This window comes from Erithacus rubecula, assembly GCF_903797595.1.
Source record: "Erithacus rubecula genome assembly, chromosome: 5".
NCBI lineage: Eukaryota > Metazoa > Chordata > Aves > Passeriformes > Muscicapidae > Erithacus > Erithacus rubecula.
The window spans coordinates 21482998-21504264 of record NC_136687.1 but is presented as its reverse complement, the minus strand read 5'-3'; the positions used below and the strand labels follow the sequence as shown (position 1 = coordinate 21504264).

Sequence of the window (21267 nt, the reverse complement as noted above, 5' to 3'; positions counted from 1 at the left end):
GGGTCAACTTATGATATTAAAAAAAAAAAAAAAAAAAAAAAAGTTGTTTCTACATCTTTAGTTTTCATAAACCTCCTCAGAAGGAGTAAAAATGTGGTGCTGGCACTTGCTTGCAAAGTCATCCTTAACTGGGTAGAGTTGCTAGTTTTTCCATGGGAGTCCAGTCCTGAATGCTCCTTCAACTCTGTGGAAACTTACCTGTGACGTATGCAGACCATCCAAAAATCTTAGGTACAGATCCCTTATCAGGTTTTTGCAGGCTCAACCACATTCCTGCTTCCACAGAGAGCAGTTCTTCTAGCTGCAGGCAGTACAAACTTGCAGCACTAATTATTTGATCATCTGTCTCAGTATTTCCAGATGTAAAAGATTTCTTTATTTTGCTTGTTAAATAAGGAGTTTGGTTTTCTATCTCTGTTCCCCATTAGTTCCATCTCTGCTAGTAAATCAAATGTGCCCAGAATGGCTCTCTGGCACAGGGGCTGGCTGCCTCCAGAGGAGGATGCTGTGTCACCTGCCAAAACCAAATGGCTGCACCCCCACTGTGTGTAAGAGATAATCCAGAGCTCACCCCAACCCAACCCTGTGCCTGGGAGAGTGATGATCTCTCCTCTGGGTTGGGCAACTGGTATTTAAATAACATGGGTCTAAAGTGTGTCAGCTGTTCTGGACCTTAAAGGGTGCAATCAGTTTCCATTTCAGCATCCAGGAGTGCTCACTGACATGGTTTGTCTTCACTTACTTTTGTGGAGGTAATTCTTACATCTCTTCCTTCCTCATTGGCACTGATCAGCTCAACAATCTTCTTGCAGAGGCTCCAAAATCAGATGTATACTTATTATGTCCCCAAGCAAAGTATTTACATTCAAATAAAAGTATAATTAGTGCTAGCAGCTTTAGCAGGTGTTCTAGAATGAGGCTGGTAGGGGAGTATAAAGCCATCAAGACAAAAACCTGTGATCCATGGGATGTCTGCCCAGAAAAGAGTGAGGCAAGGCAAAATGATAGGTAGCAGCAGGTGCTGATGGAGAGAGCTGCTGGCTGCTGCTGAACTGAACAGTTTCACTGGGAATAAAGTCAAGAATTTCTAAGCAAGCATAAGACACGAGTCTGTTTGCAGAAGGGGAGAAGGAGGAGTCTGGAGGCTCTAATGGCCTGGGGTTTGTGTGGATTTTTGTAGGGAAGAAATATTTGTTTGGCACAAGTATGCTGTAGATGCAAGTTCAGTTTTCCCTAATCTATTCTTACTGGGGATGAAATTGCAAGCACTTCCCTACATGAAAAAGGAAACAGTTGACTTCTGATTCCTATGAAAATTTAAAAGAAGCTGATTCTCTTTAACTGAGACCCCCCTGGAAGGACAGGGTAGAAAGTCTTTGAAAGGCACTGACTTCCCAGCTGGTACTCTTTGGTACAACAAGACTCTTACAGTTTCTCAGTGTAGTAGCAGACCATCTTCCTGATCAAATTGTGGAGTTATGTTGTTCTCAGCCAGCTTCTGGGGCTATTTGTATATACCCGTTTAGTTGATGTGCTATAGTAGTAAACCTATATAATAATAGAAAATACCTATATGTCCTTTGCAAGAAGAATACGTGAGATCAAGACCAATTCTTACTAAAGCTGGTTTTTCCATCTGTATGTAGAATAAATATATTAGTTCCCCTGTTACATTGCAATATTGAATTAAATGAAGCACTTCTTCTGATGGGATATACCTGTCATCTGAGACTTTTGTTTCACCTATTAATCTTGTTATCCACTCCTTTCACCCGCACACAGTGGGGTAGCATTTTTAAGAATTAACAGCAGCAACTTTGTTTTCTCAGTTATGTCTAGTTTAACTAACATCTAATCTTCTTAGCTCTTATACCCTCACAAACAGGGATTTGTTGTGCTAAAAACTTTTAATTAGCCCAATCACATGGAGCAGGTATTTAACAACCCCAAGGCAAACCCATTTCAGACATCAGAGGTGTCTCACCACCAGATTGGGAGAGCTAATTCTAGGAGCCTTTTGCTGCAGGCTGCAGAACTTGAATAACAGGGTTGGTGAGCGGCTGGCACCCAGTTTTTCTACATAAGTGGGCAGCATTCTTTAATGGTAATTTGCTGGCTCCAAACAGCATTTCATGATCTTTCACCAATCCCTTGTCTCTGCTGTCCCTCCAAAGCAGCCCCTCAGTTGGTGCTTGCACAAGTCAAGCCAGTTCTGAAGAAAGGCAAGGATCTTCTCATGGGATTGCTAAGACCTGTGAGACCTGGCAGGTTGCTGGAACAAATAAATACATAAACAGGCGGATAGAACCTGAGGACAGAACCTGCTGAACTTTTGATCTCAATGATTTGAATCCAGGAGAAACATGGCTTGAGCAGTATAGGGGTCCTATCCCAGACAGCACAGGGTCACTACTGCAGGGCAGGCAAGGCTGGGGGAGAATGCTGATGCCCATGGGACCTGTGCTCCTGTGGTGTTAAATCAGTGAGAAAAGGACTGGCTGTCACAAAGTGGAAGAATGGATATTTGTGAAAAAGCAGGAGTAAATGCTTGCATAATATGCTAAACATGTAATTACTAACTTGAGACTAGTTCTGCCACAGAACCAGGGCCCTGGCTGTGCATGAGCCCATCCATAAATGATTCTCAGGTTCAGGCTGTTTCTCCAGAGGGATCCTGGGGGGCTGTGTAAAGTATTTAGCAGTGCTCCTTGAGCAGATCCCTAGGAAAACCAGGGCAATATGGTGATCAATTGAGAATGGAGGGAAAGACCATGAGTGGTGACTCCCAGGGGTCTCACTTTGCTGCACTTAATATCTTCCTCTGCTGTGTCTGCTGCCACTGAGGTGTTTTTGAAATATCAGTCAGTGGAAGTGATGCTGATCAAGTCACCCTCATTGAGCATGCTGCCATAGAGTTATTTCTGGCCTATTCTATTATCTTAAAATTGCTTTGGAAAGTTGCTAAACATAGCAAACATAAGAAAGTAAAAAATGAGAAATAGTATCAGCATCTTCTCTTTAAAGCTACAGAGATATAAGCTCTCTATATCTGCCACTTTCAGACCTGAGTTTGCAATATCATGAGAGCTTTCCTAGGCAATAGATTTAATTGCTTGTCAATTAACCTGAAGTATTTGGTACATTTTTTCCAACATTCTCCACATACTTGTTCCTGGCTCCAGCTACTCTTCTTTAGGATGCCAGTACTTACTCACAGGGCTTGGTGGCCCTGCCTCAGCAGGGGAGAAGATGCCTGGAAGGTCTGCATAGTGAGCAGGGCAGGATATGCTCTTGGGATGCTTGACAGATCTGTGAGGAATATGAATGGCCAAGCTAATTTTTACAGATGAGCTGCCCCTGCTGTAAATAATTAAAAATGCCCTCCTGTCCCAGTATGGGAGGTAAACTGGGTAGCCATATGGTGCACATGAAAACATGGGGTACCTGGTTTAAACGTATTTGCTTGTGTTCTATCTAGATATAAAATCAGTTTTTAAAGCAAATGAGTCTGATGAATGGATGTAAAATCAATTGAAGGTATGTTGCCTGAACAAGATCTGCTCGATCAGACAGGATTTCCATTCCAGCCCACTTACTGAGAGAAGTTAAAACAGCAAAAACGTGGAGCACTAGAAATGGTTCCTTAGGAAGCCAGCTTTTTTAAAAGTCTGCTGACTGAGCTCATCCTGATTTTTTGCCTTTCAGAAGGTGACTGAAAAACTTACTCAGTAGCATCACATGCAGATATTCACTGTTAGCAAGAAATATATGAATGCTTGCAGTGCTGATGACCATTAAAAGTTCTGTTTTCTGGCTTACATGCAGCTAACTGAAAGCAAACCATAAGGCAGAATGATATGATGGAAGAAAAACATGATGTCAAGTAATATAATCAAAAGCTACTGGGTGCATCTTAGTAATGAAGCTTTACTATCCCAAACTTAATACACCAGGTAAAGCAAAATCTTTGGTACTTTGCAGAGTACCATGAGAAGAGCAATTCAGCCCTCACACTTTGGCAATTAAATATTTGAGACCAGTGGTCCACACCAAGCTTTGTGTGGCTGTTGTACTCATCATGGTCAATGTTCAGCCAGCGGGTGAGGGCTGAAATTTTGCCACAAGGATGTGCAGAGACCCTGGGCAACAAGAAGATTTTAGTAAATTCCCTAATCCCTTGGAAAAAAAACCAGTCAAAACACATGTGATAGTCAGCCTCTGACTGAGTAGGCTCAGGCTCAGGCAGAGACCACCATGGGGGTTTCTTTGGTTCAGGTCTATAAACCATGGGATGGTGTGAACTGGGTGGTTTGGGATGTTGTGAACTGGGTGGTTTGGGATGTTCACAGTCTCTGTGATGTTCACAGGTAGTGGGCTGTCAGACAAAGATTTAGGAGGCTTTTTCAGAAGAAAAGGAGATATTTCTTCATGCAGCAAATACTGGTTTTGTGAAACTCTTTACCAAAGGGTATGACAATTGCAGCAATTTTTTCAGACACTCAAGGGAAGTACTTGGAAGAGAGGTCCAGCCCTGGGCAATCTAGATCAGGCTGGAGGAGTCCCTGAGCTGAAAATGTTTGGAGGCTGGGAGATGACTTGCAGAAAACATCAATTATGTTCATCCTATTGTTGCTGTTCTTCAGGGGTCAATTTTTCATCACTGCTGCAGACAGTTTACTGGGTACATGAGACCCAAAAGTTAGAAGTAGTAACACTGTTCTTATATTTTTATTTGAGTTGTGAGCCAATTGTATATCAGTTTTCTGATGTGTAGATGAATTTATGGTGCTCTATCTTCCCATCCATGCCTGAGCTGGAGGGGAGAGCACTGCAGGCAGCAGTGGTGCCACAGTACTCTGGGAAGCAGGTAGTTCTGTCAGCTACCCATGGTTATGGGTGCCAGATGCTTTGGGAGACATAGGAGTGGGGCTCAGTGGCAAGGGCAGCATTCCATGATAGTGTGTTTTGTCTGGGGCCCAGTAAGTTCAGGCTATGCTTTGTGGAACCATATGCTATAGTGCTCCCATTTATTTACACTAGGATGGTTTTTAACCCTGTTAATCTAGCCTGACAAGATAGCCCTAGCCAAGAGGATCTTCATCTCTGTCTCTTCTGTCCCACTTTGTCCTTTTTGTGCATAGGGAGAACTGAGATCTCTGCTTTCTTTTATGAAACTAAAATAATTTTTGAAAAGTTTGTGGATTAACAAATGACCCCAAATTCTTCCTTTGTCCTCCAAATAAGTAAAACACACATCAGAGCAATACTGCAAAACTTGGATTGCCCTTGTGCTTGAGAACATATAGCAAGAAACATTATACTCAGTAGTTTAAATTAACTTACTTATCTTCAGACTACCAGAAAAAAAAGTATTATTTATCCCCCTCTCTTATACTGAAGCAAAGAAAGATAAGTAATTTCTTAAGAACATCAGTGCAATTCCATTGCCTTCAAGTCTGAAGCTGTGAGGAGGGGAAGCTCTGACAAGCTGTTTCTGGCCCACTGTGTTTTGTGGGTTTATCATCTGGGTGCCAATGTGGTAAAGTACAAGCAATATGTGTTATGAAGAAAACACCACTCTGATAGTCCCATGGCTTAGTAATTGCAATTAAATACAGTTTATTATTTAAATAATAAACATTCTAAAGCTTAGAATAATAAAATAAACATTCTAAAATGTTTAAAATAGAAATAATTTTTTGTTTACAAATACTTTTTTAAAAGGATAATGCAGTTTTTGTGCTCACATATATACACAAAATCAAGAGAATTGTGTCAAGTAAGTGCACAGATGCATGTCATCACAAGATGTGAGCTTCTTTGCTGTGGCTGCAGGGAGCTAAGGCATGTTTTTTCATGGGCTTTTTGTGACATATGTACATATCTGTACTGCCTGGAATACAGGCTTTTATAAAACTTTTATAAATTATATCTGCATTATTTAAGGTTTTATATAAGCATTAACTGCTATAGCACTTCTAGGTTTTGTTTCAAAGGGGATAAAAAAAACTTATTCCTGATGTTAGCCACATTGTTTGAGGCTCTGCTGTGAAGCCCTCTGAAACAGCATCCTTGCCTTGACTCTAGTGGAACTGTGCTGATTGGTTGTAATGAAGAATGCACACTCATTAGGTTAAAAGAAATTGTGTCAACCCATGATCTGATATTCCAGGGATGGCAGTGGACTCTGACTAACACATGAATTTGCATGACTGAGCATGGTATTTTTGTTGAGGTTAGAAATGCAGACATTTAGCTTGGATATTCCTTCAGCATCTTATTGACAAGGCAAAAAGGATATTGGAGGCACAGGTTTCTGAAAGAATGTCACCAAAATATGATAGGGCTGAAACCTCCTTTTGAGTGACTGCCATAGTCTTCACTCAACTGGAATGAAATCAATAAGAAATTTAGTTTCTATAAATCAGTTTCCCAGGGATGTGTTTTTAATGAGGCCATGAGAATTCCTTTCACCTTCTCTGGAACATCATTTATCTTCTTTCCTCCCTTACATATACTACTTCACTCAGGCCTACAGGTGGCAAGGGAGGGATTTTAGCAGAACTAAGACAATACAACCCCCTTGCCTCCATTTTCACTTATCATATAGAAGGAGCAGTGCTCTAGGACTAAACAGACATGGATTCCCTGTGTTAGGTTATCCCATACAACACTCAAGGGATGCTAACCCAGGGCATGGGACATGTTAGACTGCTCACTAGAAATAAATTCCCTCAGAACACCCACCAGCACCTCTAATGGCTGCAGAAGTCCAGAAGCTTGCAGAGCTCCTAATAGCCAGCATCATCATGAGTAGTGCAGGGATGGAGTGAACTTTGCTTTAATAGTGGCAATTCCTCAGTGCAGTTCTGGGGTTATAAATGCATCTCTCCTTTGCTTCTCCACTCAGAGATACAGCATCACAGGTGAGAGATCTGCACACCAAAGGAGCCACACACTACCATTTTATTTACTGTTCCTTAACAAAGAAAGCAATCAGCAAGATGTTAACACCCAAAACATTGACTAAGTGATGAGAATGAAGTTTCGACAAGGCTTACTCCATTTTTGTGCAAAGGATCACTAAAGGCTCTGCCACACAGTCCACAGACTGATTCACAGTCTGGGATTTCAGGCTCATAAACACTGTGATCCCACAAGCTTATATTCATTGATGCTCTGCCTTGTTCATGTTTTTAGTGGGTTTAGCACTGCAAGAAAATAAGATTTTCACTGATTATTTACTTAACCATAAGCAAATGAAATTATATTCAACCTATCAATTAAGTGATGTCAGTGAAGAACAAGAAATTGGCTCAGTAACTTGGTTTCAATCAATAACTGAACCATGGCACCCATTGCAATAACATTTAAGTGTCAAATGTGCACAGAAAGAATAGCAGCAAATCCAAAAGGTGAAATTTTTCCTTCCTCTGTGCTTCTGTTTGTTTGTTTAGACTGGCTGAGCTGCCCTCACTTGTTTGTATCGAGGAGTGACGGTGTTCCAACACGCCATCCTCCATCCCTGAGAGAGGCCTCTTGTGAAGAGACAGCTCACCTTTCCCCTGGATCTGCTGGGCTTACACCTCCCCTTTCCCCTGGATCTGCTGGGGTTACACCTCCCCTTTCCCCTGGATCTGCTGGGGTTACACCTCAGCCCAGGAGGGCACTCCCCAGACCTGGCTGCTCTCCCAGCTCCCCTGTGGCCATGCTGGGAGTGAATGCCAGGGCAGAGGGAGGATCACAGGAGATCTGCCTGTGGCAGGATCTGCCTGGTGGCGGCTCTCAGGTGCAGCTCTTGCAGCAGTGCCCCAGCCTAAAGTGAGCTTGCAGAGAGGAGTGAGGCTGGGCAGAGCTGGTGCCAGCAGGAGGCCAGGCTCACGCTGGCAAAGGATGCTGCAATGGCAATTCTTACCTTGGCTCAAACAGACCTAGTGTCAAGCAGGAGATAATCCATTTCTTCTAATGAAGCAAGTATAAGAGGCAAATAGGAAATTTTTAGCAGTGTTGGCTGTCCCAAATAAAACACAGCAGAGACGTTGCTCCTTGTTCTGTTGGACCTGTTCTTGTCCTCTGCAGTTCTCCCCTTTTGAGTAGCCTGGTGTCCCCACTGCCAGCCCAAGCAATGGGTAAAGGAAACCACTTTCAATTGTAATAATAAAATAGATGAGAGCATTCTGACTTTTCCTGTGGTGAATGGTGCTTGTCTCTGTTACGTTTGTCTGGAGACAGTATTGTTCTTTAGTAAGAAGAAAATCTTTTCAAGTGGCCAAGACACTTAGTTTCCCATCCCTACATTTCTAAACTGTATTTGATTATAGTCAAATATAAGAGACTGTAAGAGATAAGATAAATGGCTATCTTATACTCAAAATGGTCACACTAAGCTTAGTGAAACCAAGTATTATTTTTTAAAAATTTCTGACTTTAATGATTTCTATGTTCTCCTTCAGAGCTGATTGTATATCAAAGGAGGTGAAAGCACCATGTAAAAAACAAGAGAGCTAGGATTCCTTCAAGGGAAAGGTTAAGGAAATGTACACCATTAAGAGGATTTGAAAGCCCACAAGTACGTAGCTGTAACATGAAATACCAACTATCACTGCAGAATACTTCAGGATTATTCCAAACTACCAGTCAAGTTACAGTTAAGAGTCAGGTGACAAATTGAAAAAAAAAAGGGAAAAGAAAAGAACAATCAATCATGTCAAAACTCTGCTAACAGGTTTGTAGCACTGTTCTCACACTTGGGGACAGGACACTAATAGTTTGGGTTCAGAATTTGATAATTTGATATTTTGATGATGATAAATTGAGTGACTTAGACTCTGCCTAGCAATCTTTACTAAGGTATCTTCTAAGACCTTTCTCATAATCTGGTGATACTTGGAGTCTTGGTAATCATTAAAATACAATTCATCATCTCCCTTCACAGTGGTCTGTGACATCCATTTAGGACTCTATGTATGTTATTTCTGAATGGCTGTCGTCATACATCTATTCTGTTGTTTATAAAACAGGAAAAAAATGTAGTTTTCCATGACATGCAGTACCATAAAAATGATTCAGCTAGGAGTCCACAACACAGGCAAAATTTCAGTGCTCTTCAATATCCTCATGGAACAAATGGAGTTGTGTTGAATCAAATTAAATAATTTCAGGTGTTTAAATCCTTGCTGCTTAGGGGACTGTTTTGAAAGCACAAAGCCAAAGAGTGCACTCTCAGCAAATATGCAGATGGCACCAAGCTGAGTCATGCTGTTCCCAACCTGAGGGATGGGATGCCATCCCTAGGGACCATGACAAGCTCCAGAAGTGGTCTCATGGGAACCTCATGAGGCACAAGGCTTTGTGCAAGGGCTGTACCTGGGTAAGGAAAGCCCCTGGTATCAAGGCAGGCTGGGGGATGAAGGAACTGAGAATGGCTCTATAGAGAAGGACTTGGGGGTGCTGGTGGATGAGAGGCTGGATGTGAGCTGGCAGTGTCCTCAAAGTCCAATAAGCCAACCAAGGCTGAGCAGCATCAAGAGAAATGTGGCCAACAGGACGAGGGAGGTGATTCTCCCCCTCCACTCCTGGAACCCACATGTGGGGTGCTGCTTTCAGCTCTGGAGCTCTCAGCATAGGAAAGACATGGACCTGTTGGAGCAAGTACAGAGGAAGGTCATGAAGATGATCAGAGGGCTGGATCACCTCTCCTTTGAGGAAAATCTGAGAGTTCAGGTTGTTCAGCCAGGAGAAAAGAAGGCTCTGGGGAGATCTTATAGCATCTTCCAGTAGCTCAAGGGAGAAAGATGGGGCCAGATTTTTAGTGGGCTCTGTTGCAGTAGGACAAGGGTAATGGTTTTAAAATACATAAGAGTAAAGAGATACAGTATATCTATATAGATATAGTATGCAGACTAGATATAAGGAAGACCTTTTTGTTATGATGGTGGTTACAATGCTGGAACACATAGCCCAGAGAGATGTTAGATGCTTCATTCCTGCAAATGTCCAAGTTCAGGCTGGACAGGGGTCTGACCAACCTGATCAAGCTGATGTATCTGTTCACTGGAGGGGTTGGAGTATATTTTCTTTAAGGGCTCCTTCCAACTGAAATTATTCTATGACTCTATAATTCCAGTATTATAAGATCTTGCCCTAGTACAGGTGAAGCTAAACTCAAATGCAAACTGTTGTCCTCTGAGAAGGTTTGTTCTAAGCAGAAGGCTTGGAAGAACAAGCTAGTCCTGAGAGTCCCTCCATCTTGTGCAAAGATTAGTGAGAGCACAGTGTAATTACAGTTCTAATATAAATTAAATCCAACCCTCAAATCTGAATTGTAGCCTGCAGCTAAGCTGGACTGAGACCTAGCCAACCACAAATATCTGTGACTGTGCTTATAAGTAGATAGTACTTTTTACACTGAAGTACATGTGTAGGCCAACTCCTGATTTAATAGTAGTGAATACAGTAGGGCTCTGTATATCAGCTCTCCAAATACATTGCCTGCATAAGATGAAATGTTATTAAGTGAATTCTGCATAATCTGGTGGAAGGTTTTTAAATTCTAAAATCTTAAGCAGGAGCAAGATGAATTTTGTAACCTGGGAGTTTGAATCATGATTTGGTCACTAGCCATGCTGTTTGCCTCAGGACAGCCAGATTGAAGATCAGCTTGCACAGAGCTCAGAAAATGTATCAATGTGCTTGCTGGAGTAGGCATTGCAGATTTGCTCTTGAATAATTTCTTTGCATGGAAAAACAAATCCACTTTCACTGTTACTGGAAGGTTTAAAAAATAGAAATACCATAAAATTACTCGGGGGAACTGATAGACTGGCTAAATGCTCCAGTTTTCTGGTACAGAACATTGTGTTACTCAACTCTCCAGCTCTCATACAATAGATGGGAACTCTACAAGCATGAGCTATTACTGGTTGTGTGTGCATAGGAGCAAATGATATCTGGTTTTAGCCCTTACATAGAAAAAAACAAGTTTAACAACATATTTTATTTGCACATGTGATGTAGCTATTGTAGAGAGGGCATGGCTGACTCTCCTAGGCACCTTTTACATGAATATTTCTAATTAGTATGAAAATCTGCTTGAGGGCATTTTTATCATAAACAGGAAAAGATTCATTGTACATTACCACTCCAGTTCCTGCTCCTCCTTTCGCCCTGGCAGCAGCTGGACCTGCCCTCCCCACCCTCCCTGCTGCCTTGGCAGTGCCCCATCCCCTGCATCCAGCAGCAGCCGCAGTGCCCGCCCTTTCTGACACTGCACCACTGATTGTCAGCAAGGGTTAACAACTCAAGCCCTGCAGCTGGCACCCAGCACTGCCTCTCTTTCCTCCCCCTGCAGACACACTGCTCTCCATTGTTTTCCTCCCAAAGTTTTGCCCTTCAGGCACTCTCCAGCTGCCCCAAAGATCTCTCATTTCTCAGCACAGCAACTGTCCCATGTCCCTGTTAGCTTTCTACCTTCTCAGCCTCACTGCTTTGCTTGACTTCATGAAAGTGAAGCAAGACTTCACCCTGGTCACAAAAATGCTGCCTAACTGACCAGATCCCCATAGGCAGTTTATCTTCCGATCTTTAAACCTCTGAGTTCTCATCACTTTGGTTTTCCCACCAGTTTGTCTTGAATAATTTGCATCCTTCCAGCTTCACCACACAAGGAATTTTGTCCCTAATATCCCTGTTTTAATATGGTCAGGCTCCATTGAACAGTCCCCTCTGACCCTTTTCCATTTCTCTCTCTAGATTGACTCAATTTCTTCAATTTTTGAGCAGTGTGGCTTCCAGCACCCAGTACAGTGGTGCCAGATGCATGGCTTGAAGGCACACTACCCACCAATTCTTCCTTCACGAGGGACTAGATGTCCTTTTGGTTATGATCTTCCAGTATGCTATTATTTTACCTGACTCACAGGCACTCCTTCAGAGCCATCATCTGCACATCCTGTATTTACTGCTTCCTCTTTCCAATTCAACCCTCATTTTCTCCCTTATCACAAGCATTACTGTGTCTCATCAGTTGTCCCTCCAAAACAATTTACTTCACTCCAGCAGCTGGGTTGCCCCATCCTATTTTTTTTCCCTTCAGAAACTGGATTTCCTCCTATCTCTTGTATCCACAAGATGCCTTCCAGCTCTATCCCACCTTGCTCTGCATCTGTCACTCACCCTGTAAGCAGTTCCCAATATCCTGTACCTCCTGAACCATGTCTGTTAATCTCTGTGATTTTCTCCTAACTTCTTTTCAGACAATTATCAAGTCACTCACTTTATCTTTGGCATCTTAACTAACTCGTGTTTTTGTGGTAACCCATCTACCTCCAGCTGTGTCTTAGCCATTCTGCTATTTCTAGGCAGGAGCTCTTAATTGGTTTCCACCAAAAGAGAGAAGTGAGAGGCAGCCAGACACCTCCTACAGGCAGATGATAGGAAAACCACAAAGCAAGAGTTCCACTGTGTGTATCCTACCTTCAGATCCTCATCCCACTCACCTACAAATGTTTTTTCTTGTGCCTTGAATTTGATGATGACGTTGGTGTGTTGTAAAAGGCATCTGTGTCCTGAACTCTGGGATGTTTTGGGGTGCATGGAGATAATTAAGTAAATTATAGCTTCCAAATACGTAAGTACAGTTCTCAAGAACTGGCCTCACAGAGATCTGTATCAATATCTCCTCTGAGATTTTGAGTAAAGCAAATAAGAATAAAAATATTTCATTCATCATCTTGGCAGTATGTTCTGGAAAGGCTGATTCAGACCAATTCTTTTCCATTCAGCTATAAATCTCTGTATGTACTATCTTCTTAAGCGTTATCTTAAATTAGAAACATTATTTGTCTCCTGGGGTTCATTCAAGGCAGCTAGCTGCATATTTGTAGTGTAATGAAGGTGCTTCTTGTCATCTAATGTTAGGAACTGAGAGCAAATATTTGCCCAAATTTAACATAAGGTGCTAAGGACAGTGTAAGAATAATCAATGCTAAAATGGTTACAGGTTAGTTTCAGTTCCAATGTTAATGTCCATGAAAGTAGAATCAATGTATTGTTAGTGACACATGTATTCTCTTGTATTAAAAATTCTAACTTTTTAGATCTCCACATGTCCAGTCAGCTCTTACAAAGCATTTTAAAACCTAATATATCTTGACATAAGGATAGATAATAAATAAATTAATGTCATGGTCCCTACAGAGCAATGCCCCAGAGGCACTGCTACCTGCAGCCAGTGCCATCCCAATGGCTGCCAGGGCAGCTGTGCCTGCCAGGCTCTCCTGGTGCCACAGGTGCTCCTCCCAGACCTGTCCATTTGCTCCTCTGCACCTGTCTCCACAACTGGACACAAGGGTCCAGGGGTAAGATGTTAAAGCATCCAGACCACAAATACCCCTCCCAGCTGTCCAGTGAGGATCCTGACTAAACCAGCACCACCAAAGCCTGAGCCTGAGATTCTCCCTGTTTACATGAATTGTCCCAGAAGCAGCTGAACTGAGAGACTTTTGCATTAAAATCAAACCCATGGGGTATGTACATCCCTGATTTTAAAACATCCAGTTTCCCAGGTCCTTTCCTAACAGTGACTGTGGGTGGCATCACAAAATGCAGCAATACATGTAAAAGTGGTTTAACAGCTATGTGTTCAGAAGAAGGGAATATTTTGAAATATTTGTCCGCAGTGTGAAGTTGCCAAATCATTAGTGTAGTGTGGTCTTACAAAACAAGATAGAGTAAAAATAGGCAATACTCTCTGAAAGCTTTGGATGATAATGTTTTGTAATACTATTTTTGAAAAAAACCAAAACAAAACAAAAAAACAAACCTGTAAATAAGGGAGTGAACAAGAAAGGTAGGATATGTTGCTTTTTCTAAAAAAAAACCAAAAACTTTTCTGTTGGGTGTTTTCTAGCCTGACATATGATTTTGTATCAGGGTTGCCCATTCATTGTTAGCTCAACAGAAACAGCTTGCAAATGTTCTTTCCCATCAACATTGGCTTTCTCTGTGAATCATGAGCAAGTTTTCTTACATATCTTGTGTATTTTGCAAGGTTGGCTCCCTCTAAGGGAATAGTGATGACTAAAACTCCTATCCATTGAAACCACAAGCCAAACCACTCTGGGATCAGCTAGCAGCAACATTTCACAGTTTCCTTACCATCTTTTTTATCATCCAGAGGAGTACTTTGTCAAGTGCTGAGGGCTCATTCTCCAATAGAAGGCATTTTGCTTTGAAAGCTCAGCACAAGGTACTAAATTATGGACCAAAGGGATGAGTAGGTATGGCAGGACTGTACATCTTGCACTGGTGGCATGTCCGGGTAGGATTTCCAAGAGCCCAGAGACCCAGTCAAGCCCACAGCTGGAGAGGTGTCCTCATGTGTGCAGAGTTCAGGCCACTGCTGAAAGAGTGCTCTCGATTCATACTTCAGGTCTCTGCTGTTTTGCTGTGATAAAGATCTCCCACAGCTCACAGCAATTATTTTCCCCCTCCCACCTGTTTTTTAGCAGCAGGTAGTTGCTAGTCCTTCTGCTCCAGAGAAGGGGATGTAGCTCCTGTCAGGGGAGATCAGTGCTGTACCAGTATTTCCTGGGGAGGTGGTTTCGACACGTTGCTTAGGGATGGGTCTAAACATATTCCTAATAGCCCCATGTGCTCAGATGCAGGTTCTTTACTGGGAATGGAAAGTTTTCACAGCCTCTGCACAGCCCCTCTGGATCTGCCTGTACTCTTTTCCAAAGTAAGTGTTGCCCTGCAGGATGAAATATAAATGCATATGATGAAAAAGAACTGGAACAAAATTAAACCCCATTTAAGATTCACAGAAATTTCCCCTGGTTACCTGATACCCATGGTTTAGTTTTGTTGTTTGATCTCTGTGTTGTTAAGGTTGTTAACAATTTGTAAGTAATTTGGTGTTTCATTGAAAGAGCTCTGTGAATTTTAGGTGCTTTCTCACTTTTAATATCCCTATGTATTAGTTGTTCCCAAGCCACTATGGAGTTATAGGATGTCTGTATGAAATTAATGTTTGACTTTACAGTCTGTATGCTGTCCAAGCAGGCATCTCCTCCATTTGCAGTGAGTAAATATTCAAGTGTTACATTGCCCTTGAAGCCTGTGCTCTGTGACAAAGGTTGTGTGCTGGAAAGAGACTGAAGTGCCAAGTCCCCATGGCCCCAGTGCTTTCTGTCAGCCATGTGCTATCAGATGCCACCCCCAGTGATCTGTGAAGGCAAGGTGCAGCACACCTCAGACCAGCTGACACCAGGGCAGACTTGGCCTCCTCACAAGCATCCACCTCTCTCTGAGCCCTGTGGAAACCTCATCTTGGAGAGAGGAAAATGTGTGAATAACAGACTGAGTTTTCTCAAGGTGATGGCTATACAGGGAAGGCCATTTTTAAATTTCTTGTGCAACAATGAAAAAAGGTTTGGTTTCTGTTGCTTTATATCAGCTGATCTACAAGGGCAGATTTAGAGAGAGGACCCATCAAATTTTCCACTGCTCTATTTGCCCAGGGGACATGATACAACTTCAGATGTGCTGTAGTAGAGCCATCATTTTTCTGTGGTAGCTATACCTGGCAGCTACAACTGATAACTGAGTTTCTTCAGAGTTCTCTGGCCTCATAGTGTTAATACTACACACTATTTGACTCTCTTAGGCTTGTACCAGGCTAACACAATTTGTAGAAGTGGAAAATTGAGTATTTGTACAATAACAAATCCCATAACAGGCAGTAACCTTGTCTATGCTGCCAGGCAAATTTGAGCTGGCTCCATAAGCCAAGTACCAGTGTACTGCTCTTCTACTTCCAAATCTCACCACTGCAGCCTCAGTTTTGAGCTTGCCAAAGACCAGACCATGACATGGAATACAGAAGTGACAAAAACTATATCTGATGAAGGTGTGTGGCCAGGTCTCCTTCAGACTCTTCTGCTGAAATGCTACTTCAACCACAAAACATCAAACTGGCAAAAGCAAATCTTTTCGCAGAAACATGGTCTTTTCCAAGCAGGTTTTGTTGGAAAAATCTGAGAGATCTTGGATGGGCTCCTTATCCAAACTGAAGAGAAAAACAGCTTGACTGGACCTCCTCCCTTGCCTGTCTAGTGCACCTCTCTGAGAGCAGCATTTGTTACCAGGTGGAGCAAGAGTGCCATGAGGAGTTCCTGCTCCCTGCATCTGGCTAGGCAGTGTCTTAAGCCCAGATAAACTATTTCAGATAAATCCCCTCCTTCTGCCTGGGGGTCTGGAGGCGATAGCCACAGCTGAGACTCCAAGCAGCTCTGTGGAACAGCACAGTGTTCTTACTTCTACTGGGATATCAGCAAGGCATGATGTGGCTTACAAGCCTGAGAAGCTGTCAGAAGATGGGTCTCTCCCTCCCCTGCACAATTATGGCACTTTTCCTCACATATTGGGAGTAGATGCTGTAAAGCAGCTGTGGGGGATTTTCATCCAGATATACAAATTGATGTTGGGAATTCATGAGGTTTATGCAAAAGATATGGATAAGTCTTGCAGGTTGTGCTACAGCAGCAGGATTGTGTCTGGCAGCTGTAGGGAAGTCCATATGACTTTTCTAATCATCATCCTGCCCATTGCCAGTAAAGAACCACCCTAGCAGGCAGTCACAGGCTGCTGCCATGGTGCCATAGTACCAAATGTGTGACATTCCCCTTCTGCCTCTCCTTTTCCAGGCAAAAGGGGAGGGGAGGTGAATTCAGACTGGCAGGAGGGAGCAACACACCTGAAAACACACCGAGCAAATGGACCTTGAGAGCTGAGCAGACTTTTGTGCTGGGCACATTGGGCATCTGGTAAAGGCTTGTGTTGCTGCAGCAAGTGGCCATGCATCAGCCCCTGCAGGCTTGCCCTGGGCCCTGAGGAGTCCTGGCTCAGGGAAGGCACCTGATTCCAGTGACGCATCAGCTCGGGTCAAGCCACAGCCCAGTGCTGAAGCAATGGTGTCACATGTGCATGCAAGCTGTTGAGCTGGATGGAGCTGTGCTGCTTGCCACCTGTGAATACACACACAGTGTACCCAGCACGCAGAGGCTGCCTCTCCAACCTGACTGGACTCAGCTGGTGTCCCTCAGCCCAGTGCCACTGGGTGTGGACATCCCCAGCCCTGTCAAAGGCTGTACGAGGTCCAGACCAACACCAACCCATCACACGGACCCCATTACAGTGACTGCTGTTGCACCATGTGGCAGGTCTCAGCAGCTGATCTGAATAGCTGCAGCAGCTGTGGCGCAGATTTTTTTCTTAAACATCTACATTAAAATACATACTGTTAAGACTGGAGATCCAAATTAGAGAAAATTAATTGCTCTGCCCCAAACCAGGATTGAAATCCTGTGACAGACAAGGCAGTATCACAAAACCAGAACATACAGCATAGCCTAGATTTTTCCATTGTTCCTCCATGAGCAAACATCTGTGTGCCAGGTTCAGAAAATGTCTCCCATGCTGGGAGCAGCCTCTCCATGTGGAGTTCCAGCCTCTGGGTGCTTCCCAAGCTCAGCAGCTACCCTTTCCTCCTCAGGGAGCAGCAGTGCCACCTTATCAGCACTGTGCTCAGTTGGCAGCCCATTTCGTCTGCCCTCTGCTTTTAATTGTTAACTTCCTGAGAACAGGAAAGCTCTGTTTAGTACAGGTAGAGCTTTAACTCTGGGGCACTCCTGAAAAGTCAAGATACAGGGATAGAGCAAGGTGTTGCAGTTTGCTTTGGCCATTTCTTTCCCCTGCCTTTGTGTTTAGGCTCCCTTTTCATTATTTCATCGTGCAGTTCAAGTCTTTTTGTTATGATTTTGGAATTTTAGCTGTCATTTGAATGAATGCCACAGATTTACTTGGAAATTTATGTACTCCCACAAATTAAGCATTCCCTCTCAGCTCTCAGCAAGGCACGCCTAGGCTTGCCTGCAACCTTACAACAATACAGAGAAAGGTTATCATGACTTACCTGCCACAAATTATCTATTAATAGCACCACTTATGTACCTTTTTTTTTCCCTTCGTGACATGCTTTCCCTAGCTCCCCCTCTCAGCAGGTTTCCCTTTTCCCGAGTGTTCCCCGGGAGAACAGGGAGCAGGGCAGGTAGAAGAGGAGCGACCTTTGCAGCCCTGGCTCTGCCCCTGTGGCCCCGGCACTGCCTTCTCGCACAGATGTTTGCCAGGAGGGTGGGACAGGGCAGGTTCCCAGCCTGGTAAAACATTGACCAGCCGGCAGACGAGGCGCTGGAAGCGCTGGGCTGCCCAGGCAGGCGGCGAGAGCCCCAAGGAACACAGCAGCTTCTGCCCAGGTACCGCTTCCCACTTTCATTTTCCCTGCCTCCAGGGGCAGAAGGGTTTGGGGTGCTAGGGTTTGCCTGGAGGGTCTCCCTGGAAGCAGGAAGATGAGTTAGCCTTGTTATTTTGCAGTTTGCTTTTACCAGCTGTAGTTGGCTGAATGGTGTCATCTAGAGCACGGGTTGATTAACTCAGGCTTGATTAGCTAGTTGTTTGGGTTTTGTTGTATCTTCAAATAAGCAAAAATGAGTGCATAATTGCGTTGGAAAACTTCATTGTCTCCTAATAAAAATCAAACCTGGCTTTTGCTCATCTTCTAACTGAAGAGTAGGAACAAGAGTCAGAGATTTTAATGAAAATGTGTAATCCAATTATTGCAACAGGGATGTGGGTAGTGACTCATGGTGAAAAATACTTGCTGAATTTTGACCAAGCTTTGCAAAAATAGGCAAAGTGACTAATTTTTTCAAGATTATTTCCATGTTCCTTGGAACATGGAACATGGACAGTAGACAGAAAAAATACCAGGATTTAAGTTCCTAGTATGCATATGCCACTCAGAGAGGTGAAGATGAATAGATTCAAATAATTGTTTCAATTTTGCTCAGTGACTGAAAGTTTCTGCCAGCCAGTGGAAACTGACTCATTCATGCAGGAACCATCCTCCACGTGTGCTTTGCTGATCTGCATGTGTATTTATAAAAGTCTATCTATCTTTGAGTGAGTCTTCAAAAACTACTTTTTACACCCCAGGCAGCTGTCAAATAATCCTGAAGAGGGCTCAGTGTGAAGTGAATGACATGGTGTCTGTATTCATGATTTATTGTGTGTTTTGTGTGCTAAACAAAATGCAAGATTTTTTTTTTATAAAGAACTCATCACTTCCAGTTTATCGGTGTCTGGCTCTAGCTGTGCTTGCTCCGTGTTTAAATCCTTCCTGATTTAAGAGAGATTTTCCTGATGTGTTTGCTAACTCTTGTTTGCACACAGCATGATATTTATGCTCAGTACATGTTCCGTGTAGCTAGGTTGTAGTGAAGTGTAGTAACCCATTTATTTTATTAAAACTAGTCTAAGTGTGTCTCCAATTCTTAGCAGTACCTAAAACTCCTAGAGCAAAGTGCAAGGAAAGGCTGCTGGAGAACAAAGCAACTGGGTTCCCACAAATGGCTGCTTTAAAGGATTGAAATATGATTCAATAAAAATATTGGTAAAGGCTGCATCATAGTTTCAGTCTGCTGGTGAATTTGTAGACATAAAGCATGACTATGATTAAAACCTGTGATTTTCATGTGTGTCACAGTGTTGTGGGAGTCTTTCCCTTTCCTCCCAGGAACAGTATTTGACAGTAAATTGTATATTCCAGTATTTGTCAGTAAATTGGACTGATGTAAAAATTTCTTTTGCAGTAACAAAAAAAAAAAAAAAAAAAAAGTGGTAAAATCTCATCAGAGAGTTCACAGAGATTGGAATTTTAAAAATAAATATCTAAAACAAAAGACAGTATTGACAAAATTATCTTGTCTGTTTTCACACAAAGATAGGGTTCTAGCTGGTGACTATAGGAGAGATTACTTGGCTTAAATGGCAGGAATAAGGCTGTTGACAAAATCTGTTCAGTCTAAGTCCTGTTTGAGACAGCTTTCAGGATAACAATCTGTAAATTATGAACAATTTAAATTGTTTCTGTCAATAGTAATATATCGTTGCATGCTAAAATGAAGCAAACTGGTTTCATGCCCTGTGCTTGGTGTTCAGCACAGCTGTTTACCAAGTTTCAGTTGGTTAAACCTGTGTACATAGACCGAAAGGAGCAGGGCTGTGCAGCCATCATGGGGACAAGCTGGTCTGCAAAGTCATTTTCTGGATATATAAGGCAAAAAAGGCTGAGACTAGTGTTTAGACTGGGCTAGTTAGAGCTGCTAGTTAAAAACAAGTCTCTCTTCGCCCTTAAAGGCAGCTCCTGTGGTATGGATCCCACAAAGTTCACATAGTGATGCTATTTTAGATTTCCAATTTATATTTGAAGCAGAAATTACCACATTAAAAAGGTATATTAAATGATCTCTTCAGATGCTTTGGGAGTGATGTTCTCAATGTAAGGGCCAGCTATTTGAATGGCAAAAAATAAAACAAACCCTGCCAAACAAAAACCCTCGTGCGACCAGGATTGCAGAACGGGCATTGCAAAACTCAGCTGTCTCCTCCCAGAAAGCGTCAGGGTTTCCCAGCTTGCCCATGCTTGCCAGGGCCCCACGAGGTGAGCAGTGCCCTTTGGGAGGCTGGAACAGCCTCAGTCCCCAGCCTCTGGGGGTGAGTGAGAGGGCTGTCACTGGGAGGGTGCCAAGAGGAGCATCTGGACCCTGTTTGCAGTGACCTCCTGCACTCCAGCACTCGTTCCAGGGGCTCACATTTGCTTACTGTGCTTGTTTGTGTAGCAGCTATCACACCATTGCTGATTCCCCATTACAAGGATGTTGACAACAAATCACCTGGATCAGATGGGTAACTTGTGTCACTGTGCTGGACCTCTTTGTTTAAGAGCCTACCCCAAATCAGAACTCTGTAGTTAATATTTTTCTCCCTGACAGCCACATGGCAGCTGATTATGGCCATTGCAGCTGCTTTGGGCTTGAGGAAAAAGAGCAACAGCTCTGCAGTCTCTGGCAGAAGACTCATTCCTTCTATGAAGAAAAGCTACTGACTTTTCTTTCAAAGTATTGGACAATCTTTTCTATAGAAGCCTACTTGTACACCACCCACACGACCAGAAAAATTGTGACTTTGTGTCACTTTGGGAGCAATTTAAAACACTAGCATTTCTGTAGTTTATTTCCTTAAGGCAGAAGTGTAAATATTACTGTGGGACACTTTCTTTTATAGGAGTAAGACTTTTCTGAGGGATGATATTTACTTTTCCAGAGCCAATTGAAGAAGCATATTTTGAGACAATAAGCTAACTTTCCT

At 42.9% G+C, this 21267-nt stretch overlaps 1 protein-coding gene and 1 long non-coding RNA gene across 4 annotated transcripts in view; one reads left to right on the top strand and one right to left on the bottom strand.

Moving 5' to 3' along the window:
- RBM47 (RNA binding motif protein 47) overlaps positions 1 to 21267 on the top strand; it is a 74149-nt gene that overhangs the window by 15874 nt on the left and 37008 nt on the right. The window contains exon 1 of one of the 3 annotated variants that reach the window (XM_079306906.1): positions 18180 to 18314. The exons of the other annotated variants lie outside the window; for them this stretch is intronic. The gene's annotated coding sequence lies outside the window, so the exon portion shown is untranslated. Of the gene's footprint in view, positions 1 to 18179; positions 18315 to 21267 lie in introns of those variants that run through there. 3 annotated transcript variants of the gene reach the window in all.
- On the bottom strand, positions 13833 to 18082 carry LOC306802525. Its single transcript, XR_013774390.1, has 3 exons — positions 17975 to 18082; positions 17301 to 17364; positions 13833 to 14752 (listed from the first exon to the last, which is right to left on the bottom strand). It is a non-coding gene; the product is annotated as an uncharacterized lncRNA (long non-coding RNA).